The following is an 11213-nucleotide window of genomic DNA, read 5'->3' as shown; positions in this document are numbered from 1 at the left end:
ATATATGTATTTAAATTCCCACAATTTTGTGTTTACTATTAATCATTTATATTAATGGCATTTAGCTTATATATTGTATATATAGAAGAATTATATTGGTTTCTGTGACCCTTGAGTTGTGTAAAATGCATGGTTAAATAGGTCAATGACAAATACATTCAAGAAAGGAAAGCAGTAAGAAAATATGCAGAGTAAATCAATGTAAGGGTTTTAAATTTCTCAAAAAGTATAGTCAGAAACATCAATAAATAAGAAGTTCAAGCTGAATTAATTGCAGAAAATTGTTGAGAAAAATAAAAAGAAATAAAACATTTTTAAAAGTGTCTGGAGTATCTTGTTAAACTCTTTTGTAACACAATGAGATATAGGCTTACTTGTCAATATAGCCTATATGGTAACACAACATGAAATTGGAAAGAAAATGTGCATTCATTTGCATTATGTTGTAAATTTTGTTTAGTTTGTTGTTGTGGATGCCAGGTCCTTGTGTTTTTTTAAAGTAGGTCTATATAATTGAATTGGACTGGTTTTATAGGCACTTTGAATATAAAATGAAAATTGGCCAATTTGTAATATAACTGGCCAAACAATAAAATCAAACATTAAGTGAAAAGAATAAAAAAAGATTGTAATGTTGCCTAATTCCTCCATTTTGCCCAGCAGGCCTGAGAGCACCACCCCAACAAACACACAACGTTTTCATAATGGTAGTATTTGATCCCCATTTGGTTACTTGTTTGGAACCAAATAAAAATGCTCTAGATTGAAACTTTTTAGGGTTTAGGCTATGTTTGGTTAAAAAAATACCGTTTGCTGTGATGATAACCCATGAAAGCAAAATCAAAGTGTGAGACACATTTCCGAGCTTCTTTAGCTACTGTACAATTCCTGCTTCTTGTTCTCCTGGAGCCCTTGTTCCTATCATAAGCATGATGCCTTTTGTATAATAAACACAGAAATGAGAATTCGGTATTACCGTCACCTCCTTTGCTCATTGTGTGGGTATCTATAATTAAAGCCATGAGGCTTCTCAGCTCTTGTTTTCAAAGCGCCAATTCAAAGTTACAGACCTCAGCAGTATTTTGGGACAGACCGTTCTGGTTTTTTTTTTCCGAATTCTGAATGCCACTGTGGTTTCCAGCCTGGCAACAGGAAATGTGAAGACTGCAGGTGTTTGAGAAGAAGAGGCTCCTGGAGAGCCGAGCATCAGACAAGAGGATTAACTCAAGTGAATATTCGCGGTTAGACATTTTGAACTGTGTACATAGGCCTACTCGACGGTTTCCTCAAATATGACACTATTTTGAGACATACCGCAGTGCTTTTATATTTTCCTCCTGCTCAATGGCTTCCCTTTATGGAGTTGGAGGAACTGAAAATAATCGTGACACATATCAGCGCGTAAATTACATTCAAGTTGACTAAAATATCAACCGGTTTTACGAAAATGCTTGCGCTTAGTGAAAGCTCCGCGGACATCAGAAAGTCCCTGTTCACTTTCGGCCAACATTAACATTTGTCAGGTGTTATTAGCATGTGTCAACATTTGAGTTGGAAAATGTGAAGGTTCAGCGGGGTCCTGTGAACAATGTACCAACAGCGAAATGAGTAAATAAAGAAATGGATTTAAATAGCACTGTGTGTTCTGAAGGCGAAAAGCTGTCTGGAGTTTTAGGGAGAAAAATAAACCCAGCCAACATACTGCGGGAAGTCTTACATTTATTTTAATTAGGCTATTTAGTAGGCTATTACATTTTAGTTTTAAATATGAGTTATTCCATTTTGAGATTTTTTATTTCAGCAATTATGTAGCCTATATAAAAAATTTTAATGTAATAAAGAGCAGAAAAAACTTTAATAGGCCTATAACCTTTCATTTTCAAATCTTTACTACAATCCTTATTTTTCATTTATATTTCCCACTGTTTGACATCCCGTTTAATTTCGATTAACTTTGAATATTACTATAATTTTTTATTATTTATTTTATTATATATAAATATATATATTTAAAAAATTATATCTTATAATCTAACAGATTCAAAATATACAGTAGGCCTTATATTTAAATAATTAGCCTATTTTTAAGTAAGAGCCTATATTTGTTTAATCATTCATTTACCTAAAATGCTAATAATACCACTTTATATTTGGTTTCTAATGCACTGTTTAAAATATTTTATTATATTTCAAAGAAATATAAAATTATTTATGATCGCGTTTGAATGTGTACAGTCCACTAAAACTAAGCAGACGCTCCCATCTAGTGGTCATATTGAGACGTCAACGACTGGTGAATGAGAAAACATTTATAGTTACTAATCATAGTATCAGAGAGCATGTTGCACAAGTGCTGCCTAAAATGCTCTTCTTATTATTTAACGTGAATATATATATATATATATATATATATATATATATGTGTGTGTGTGTGTGTGTATATATATATTGTTATATAATAAATAAAAAATAGAGATCAATCTGAATAATGTTAAGAGAAAGTAGCATTTGACACTAAACTTCAGTGAGGAATTATAAAGAGTCATTTACATTAGGATGTCATGGGCTGGTGTAAAAGTAGTTTGTCTTGATGATTTTATCAGCATAGCAGTTGGGATGGGGTGGGATGTGATTGTTGAGGGTGTGATGACCTGATGATGACCCCATCCCGAGGTCAGTCGTGTCAGTTTCCTCATTTGTAGACTGTGGCAGGCCTGAGGAATATGTGTGTGTGTGTGTGTGTGTGTTGGGGCCGGGGCACCTAATGATACAGAGGGGACCTGAAGGATGGAGGCTTTTCACTCATGTTCTGATCTCTGTCCTCCTTGGTCTGTCTTTCATGTTTTGGATGGCGAGAGGCTCATATAATAGTGATTAGAGTCCAGATTGGTTGCTAATGCTCATAACTTTTGTGATGAAATTATTTCATCAAAAAATAACCTTTAGAATGACCCGAAACATTTTTACTTTTAAAAGGTAGACGTAAAGGAGCTGTATTTTTTTTTTCTTTTATCTTTCTTTACTTATTGTATTGTATTGTATTTATTTGTTTGTAAATTAATTTCCAATTAGAAAATCTCTGACAAAGAGGTAGGGACAAAAGCAACATGAAAAAAGAAAGAAAGAATAAAATAAAATATTTACTTTAAAAATGTATAAATAATTCGGTCAGAAGATCTCTGATAAAGAAGCAGGGGAAAAAGCTAAAAAAATATATATATATAATTAAACACCAGAAAATATCTGGCGAGCATGAAAGGACAAAAACAAAATCAGTAAAATAACATCTTAAAAATAAAAGAAAATATAATAAAATAAAATCCCTTTGAAATATCTCTTAAAAATTGAATAATTCGAACATGTTTTTGAATACGAAACACATGTGTACCACAAGGTGGCAATATTTATCCGAAAAACGCATTGCTTTGCCAAGACAATGTCCATATCTTTTATAACACAATGTATCCAGTGTTATCTGTCAAAATTTGTTTAAAAAATGTATAATTAGAATTAGAATAATATAAGTACATAACAATTACTTTGTATTCAAAGTGGTATTGAATTTTAAAACTTACAGATTTATTCATATTTTACTAGAAATGTAATGTACAAAAAATGTAAATTGTCACTAACAACTTGAACCTTAACTAAAATGTCTGAATGCCAAAGAAATGTTTAAGGGAACTTTTGTTGTTGTCGTTTTTATTATTATTATGCAGTTAGTAAACAGATAAATTGCTTGCATGGTAGTTGTTTTACCAAAGCATTTACAAATGCTTATAAAGCCGACACTGCTCGCTATAGTTTTCTATATTCCATTACAACTTAAATTATGCAGTGATGACGCTTATAAGAGAGAGCAAGAAAGAAAGATGTTTTTATGTGGTAACATCCAGCAAAGTCTCCGAACACTGAGACTCACTATATTGGAAGGTCACTGGATACTTTTGTGCATCTCACTGTCTGTTTTAACCCTCACTGTGATGTGTTTAGTGAGAAAGATGGACCTCCAGTGGAGGCAACATGCCGGTCCGGACATCTAAAGCTGCCCTTTGACCCCGCGCAGCCTTATTTAGGAGGTATAAATGACGGAGGGATGAACAAAAGAGCAATACTCATCCACCTGGCACGGTCAGAGTCTCCAGTCCGAGATCTGTTACAGCAAATGGTCAGAGCGCTAATTACAGCTGATTGACTCAAACGAACGAGTCCATTAGATGAAACTGGATAAGTGCTCAATGCTCTGATGCATTTTATATTTGTCTTTATTAATGCTTTAATTGCAAAGCTAAATTAATAATGTAAAGTCTGATAGTAAATAAATAATAACATCTCCTCATGTGGCAACCAGGATTGTTTGGTTTGATTGAATTCATGTGCTGCAATCATTTTTTGATTTATGTATAAACACACAGTAGCTCAATGCAGCCTGAACAGAATTGTGTGTTGCTACACTATACTCGTCTTAGATTCTTCGTCTATCAGACAGGTATATTCTTAATTAAAAAATCATCTTCTGCTTGTTTACTCGCAGATGTTTGATGGGCCGAGACATATATGGAGGAAGCATCTGAAATGCATGCATGACATTAAAAATGAAACGCAGCAGCTCCAAATTAAGTCCCCTGCCTCAAAAAATGCAAAATTCAGATGAGAAATATCTGACAGTACTGGAAACCGCCGACAGTGCAGGTGAAGAGGAGATTAATATTTGACTTTCGTCCTGGGAAACAAATTCAGCAAACATTTGTTATGTTTTGCAAGCAGTAGTCATTATCGTTTTCAAAGACATGTACTGTTGCTTGTCAGTCGATGTGTTGAAACCCTCTAAAAAAATTAAGCAGTTGTATAGTAACATTAATACGTTTGAGTGTGAACTTTCTGCAAGTTATGGAAAAAATGGACTCCCAGGCTCCCTAAATTTTGTACCCGTGGATCCAGGACTTTTAAAAAAAAATATATATATAACACATTTAACACAAGGTTGTGATTTGTAATTCTTTCAAATTAAGGTTTACAGGAAGCCCGTTTCAGTCAGCCGGCACAATCAATAACACAAACTTGTCACAAAATAAAAAATAGGAAATCACTCATATTCTAGCAAGTCTCCAGAGAGAGAGAGAGAGAGGAAAAAAGATATTTCAAAACAACCTGCTTTTTTCCCCTTCTTCTTCTTAATTGGGAGCACAGACTGTATTCTTTCACTTAAAAAATAGCCTATAAGTCTATAAAATATTTCATATTCAAAAAAGTTCTCTTTCTCTCCCTCTCTCTCTCTCTATCACATATTTGCGATATATAATCTTATAATCACAGATAAACTATATAGATACTTAAGAGATTTTATTCACAATAAGTGTTCACACTCTACCTGACTTGTAATTTCACTTTTGCTGTCACTGAAACGTTTTTTGAAATGCTGATGAAACATAAACTGTACCTAGGCTATATACAGTTACATATGTTAAATAAAATAAATAGGCTAAATATAGCCTACTCTTTTCTTTGCCCTCCTTTAAAAGAGATCAACTTTTTCCTACAAAATAATGTAGGCTGCAAAAAGCAGTAGCTATACATCAGTTATGTCAACACACAATATTCATAAAACTATAGTAAAGCAAGGACTTGTAGATATAGTTGAGCCGTCAGAATTAAAACGTTGATTAAAAAATGGTGGCGTACCTTTAGCTGAGGGTATTTTTTTCAAGACTAAATACATTAAGTGCCAAGAAATGTGATCTTTCGGTAAACTGTAGCCTACTTTAACAACAAATTAGTAAATAATTTGTGCTGATTTGAACGTAGTCTACCAGTCAAAGGACAAAACCGAGATGGCGGATTCGGTATGTATGAAAATACAGCCCAAGTTTTTCAGCACATACTCTAAAAAAGTATGAGGAATGAAATGGTGTTTCTCTCTCTCAAAAAAAAAAGAATGTTCTTGTAATAGACATTAATTACGTATACAACGCACATTGTTTGAAGCAGAAGGTAAAGCTTTTGTTGGAGCATTTTTCTTTCATCTGTTTTCCTTTTTAATCGATGGTCTGCTTTTTTTAATGAGACATACGATATGCACGAAGTATGTTGGACTTGACAGGATCAGTCACCGGTGGCAAGTGTGCTGATACATCAAGGATACCACCTTTTACCCTGACAATTCTGCAAACTCAGGAGGCCAATTAACACCTGCACATTGAGGGCCGGGAGAAGCCTCCCTCGTGAGCAGAAGAGAGCAGCGCGAGGCGGTGCTGATGCGCGCGTGGCTGAGAATGGAAAAGCGCGGGAAACTCGCAGGTGAAGTTCTCCTCAGGGTAATTGTGGCGGGACCTCAGGCGAGACTCGGCTGAGGCGATGCGTTTTCTCTGTCTTTCCGCCTTTGTTTGTGCTTTTTTTCTCGGTTGTTTTCCCCAATGTGGTTCGAATTAAGTCACATGAATTAAATATTAAACGTACATCAGAAAATATTCATTTAAAGGTAAGATTTATGTCTAGGGATCTGTCTCAACTCAATTGATATTCTTCGGACTGATGGTTAATGCATATTCATTCATCAAAACAATCATTAAATGAAATGAGGCGTAGGTACTGAGATTTCCTTCTGTTAGACACTTTGACTTTGGTTTTAAACTAAATGAGTAAGAGCATCTGTAAGGGATAATACAGTAGTATGCATTATCAATAGCCTATATTATACCTTATCAAAATACATGTATCAAAACTGCATTATCCCCACAGCTACTTATTAATAAATTAATGTAAATTAAATATTTATTATTTCCTTATTGTACAAGGCAAAATATGCATAAAATATGATATTTACCAGATGAGTGAACAGCTCCTAGTGCTTCCTAGGACAATGGTCATTATTCAGAAATATTTGTTCAGGGAATTTGACCAAGTTTGATCAGAAAATAAAGCATATTCTAATCATTAAGATTGAAAAGAATGCTAAAACGTGGAAAAAAAATAGCTATATAAGTGAGCATTACATACAGCTGTCATAATTTCAGTTTCACATTGTATAATGTAGTATATTAAGTTTATATATAATAAAACATTTAAGGTGGTGTTTAAAATGTTTTTCACTGTCTGCAGGTTCATATTAATATCCTCATCACATCACTACAGACCCATGACAGAAATCTGAGGAAACAAAGAGACAAACCAGGACAGGTGAGACATTGTTCAGTTCGGTTGTCTTCTCTATCCTAAAATCTGACGTGGTGTGAGTTGACATGGAGGAGCCATTGTGTCCCATAAAAAGACATCTCAAGACCCTCTGCTCTTTGGATAGAATGTAAATAACATCCTGGGGAATGTACTGGGAGAACATCATCGAGGGGTGAACACCGGCAGTCGGGGTCGCCATCCATCACGTCGACTCAGGCCTGGTGCAGTGGACAAGCTCGGCACAGGCCAAGAAACCTGAGCCACTACTAGACAAACACATGCTCCCTCCAAAATAACAATGGGCTCCAGTGACACGCTGCCTGCTGTCAAAGCTTCAGCGCAGGCTCACGACACCTGACATTGTTATATTGAGCGTGTAGTGTTACCAGACCCACAGTGAGAACAGGCCAGCCTGCTCGTACGAAGGAACGAATGCCAAAGATAATCACAAGTGACAACTTTAGGAGACAATCCTGTGTTCTTTTTAGGCAGGAGCTTGCGATATGGAAACTTAGAAGAGTAACAAATAGGGACAATGAGAGCAATGTCAGATTGAGTGACAGGACACTATAAAGACGGTAATAATGTTACAAAAGATTTTAGTTTCAAATAGATTCTGTTCTTTTGAACATAATTGTATAAATAAAATAATTGTAAATAAAAAAAGGTGACACTTTAGTATAGGGACAAATTCCTTAAAATAAAGCGTGACCAAAAAGGAAAAAAAGATTATTAGGATCAATTTTACAATAATTATTTTATTATTATTTATTATTTTGGTGTTTCTACTTCAAAATTTAATGTTTAATTCAATGTGTACCTTGCCACTTCTTTGTCATTATTTTTTTAATTAACTAGTTATTTCTAAATGAAAATTGTGGCAATGTAATTTTTTTCAGTGTATTCGTCACAGAATCCTAAAAAATGGTTTTCACAAATATATAAAAGAAATATTAAATCAGCATATTAGAATAATTTCTGAAGGATCATGTGACACTGAAGACTGCAGTAATAATGCTGAAAATTCAGCCTTGCCATCACAGGAATAAATTGCATTTTAATATATTACAATAGAAGACAGTTTGTTTGTAAATTTAAATAATATTTCACAATATTACTGTTTTTACTGTAGTTTTGACCAAATAAACGTACCCTTGGTCATCAGCCATTACTCCAGTCTTCATTGTCACATGATCCTTTAGAAATTATTTTGATTTATTAACAATATGCTGATTTATATCAATGTTGGAAACTGTTGTGCTGCTTATTGTTTTGATAACTGAGATACTTTTTCAATTGAAGTATTTGTTTTTTGTTCAATTCTTTTGGCCAAGGAACTTTTTGCTCATTAATTACAAGACTGCAGCTAGATGCTGATGTAAATGTGTGGCTCCGGTGCCACATCCATACCCTCACAGTAACACATGAGCACTTCAGCCAGACCCTGTGGGCATTTCCGAAGCCATTCCTGTAGATTTTCCTGTTCATCCACCCCCATCATACTTCAGTGTGTGTGTGTCTGTTTTGGGGGATGTGGGGAAAGGTTCTTTAGTGTCCCTCAGTGCTAAGCCGCTGAAGTCCTCACAGCTGCACCGTGAGACTGTAGATTTACAGGTGCCACTGACCCTTTCATCAGAGGAAGTCGACTCGGCCAGCTGTTTCTCTCTCTTTCCAGTAGAGGCCAAGAATCTTTGATGAGTCTTAGTTAAGGGCACAACTTACTACTAACCGAATTCTCTGAACTTATGCAGCTAGTGAAAGTGTTTCCTGTTTCAATCATCAACACAACTATTCCGGAAGATCCAATTAACCCACAAAGCTTAATTTTAAAGCACGTTATTATGTTAATAAATGAGAACAATGAATAAAATGTGAAAGACAACGGTCACGTTTGCTACTGTGAGGGAGCGAGAAACGAGGAGACCAGGAGTACATCAACAAGGAGATTTTAATAATATAATCCAACACAAGGGAACCAGGAAAACACAGGTAGCTGATGAGGTTGACATAAACAGACATTCACAAAACAAGGAACACAGTCTGACATTACTCCCCCCTCCCGGAAGGCGCATCCAACGGGGAGGGGGGGGGGCACTCTGGAGGCCTCTAGGAGCAGGGTTCCAGGGCGGCGCCCATTCCGGGACCCATGGCGGATCTGGCAGTTCGGGGCGCCATGGCGGATCAGGTTGATCAGGGTTCCATGGTGGCACAGGGAACTCAGGGCGACATGGCGAAGCAAGCAGACTAGGAAGCCATGGCGGAGCAAGCAGTTCAGGAGGCCATGGCGGAGCAGACAGTTCAGAAGGCCATGGTGGAGTAGGGAACTCAGGAGGCCACAACGGATGGGGAGAATGGGGAGAATATCGTCTTTAGAGGCCCTCCTCAGGCCTAACTCAGGAACAGTGGCCCTCCCTGGGCTTAACTTGGGGACTGGAGCCTTCCTTGGGCTGGACATGGGAACTGGAGCCCTTTCTGTGCTAGACACGGGGACCGGAACTTTCTCTGGGCTAAACTCGGGGACTGGAGCCCTCTCTGGGCTAAACTCGGGAACAGGAGCCCTCCGTGGGCTAAACTCGGGAACAGGAGCCCTCTTTGGGCTGGATTCGGGGGCTGGTGCCCACACTGGAGCGAGCTCTGGGGCTGGAGCCGACACTGGAGCGTGCTCTGGGGCTGGAGCCAACACTGGAGCGAGCTCTGGGGCTGGAGCCGACACTAGAGCGAGCTCTGAGGCTAGGCGCACTCGGGCGAGGAAGAGGGCCCTGAGCCGTCCATTTCTCCATGGCCGGCAGGCTTAACTTCGGAACGGCTGGCGGGCTGGTTCTGGATTGGGGCTGGACGCTCTTCAGACACCGGAGGATCCCTTCCCTCCAGCTCAGTCCTGTGGTGTCTGGGAGGTCCACAGGGCAATAGCAATTGGCCCCGATCCAGAACAGAGAGTTGAGCGTGGCGTCGTCCAGTGCTGTTTTAGCGGCGATCTTGCTGAACTCTCACGCATACTCTTTGGGCTAGGGCGATGAACCGAGCGGCTATTTCCATCACCGTGGGGAGAAACAAACAGGAAGCAAAAAACTTAAAAAAAAAAAAAAAAGGAAAACAAACAAGGGGAGAGGTGGGGAAAAACAAACAGGAAAAAAAAAACTTAAAAAAAAAAAAAAAAGGAAAACAAACAAGGGGAGAGGGGGCGCCGCTTGCTGGTCTGGTCCGGTATTCTGTAACATTCGCTACTGTGAGGGAGCGCGGAGCGAGGAACGAGGAGTCCAGGAGTACATCAACAAGGAGATTTTAATAATATAATCCAACACAAGGGAACACATGTAGCTGATGAGGTTAACATAAACAGACATTCACAAAACAAGAAATGGAGTCTGACATTAACGAGTTTCAGCTAATCAATTATTTGAAGAAAAAAAAGTTATTTTCAAAGAATGTGCCGCGCTCCTGGAATGCCCGTGTTTCTGAAATACCACAGATAAAAGCCTGGACCTGAACGTGACAAACTTTGCAAGAAAAAAAAATGTATTCAGACATTTCATGCATTTTGTTATTCTTTTAGTTTTTTGTTGACTGATTATCTTTAGACACAAACAAAAAAAATTTTAGAATGATGAAAATTTGACAATTTTGAATGGATGATTATTATAAAGTTATATTATGCTCAATATTTAATAGATAGATAAGTATTTAAAAAATGTAAAACAATTATTTCCAGTCAGAAGACACCACATTTTCCATATATACATTTTGAACAGATTATTGTTAAAAAAGTTATATATACTGTAGTTATTATATTCTTATTATGCTCATTTTTATCACTAAATATAAATGCATATTAAAAATGTATTAACATTTTTTTTAATTGGAAACTAGATCACATTTTCCATATAAATGTTAATAGTCCAAATAAAATAGTCCACAAAATATATTCAAATATTCATTAAACATTTAAATTTTTTTATTACTATGTACAGTATATATATACAGTATATATATATATATATATATATATATATATATATATATATATATATATAGTATATATA

The sequence above is a fragment of the Sinocyclocheilus grahami genome, unplaced genomic scaffold, assembly GCF_001515645.1.
Source record: "Sinocyclocheilus grahami isolate Dianchi unplaced genomic scaffold, SAMN03320097.WGS_v1.1 scaffold169.1, whole genome shotgun sequence".
In the NCBI taxonomy this organism is placed as follows: domain Eukaryota; kingdom Metazoa; phylum Chordata; class Actinopteri; order Cypriniformes; family Cyprinidae; genus Sinocyclocheilus; species Sinocyclocheilus grahami.
Note: the sequence above shows the minus strand (reverse complement) of the source record.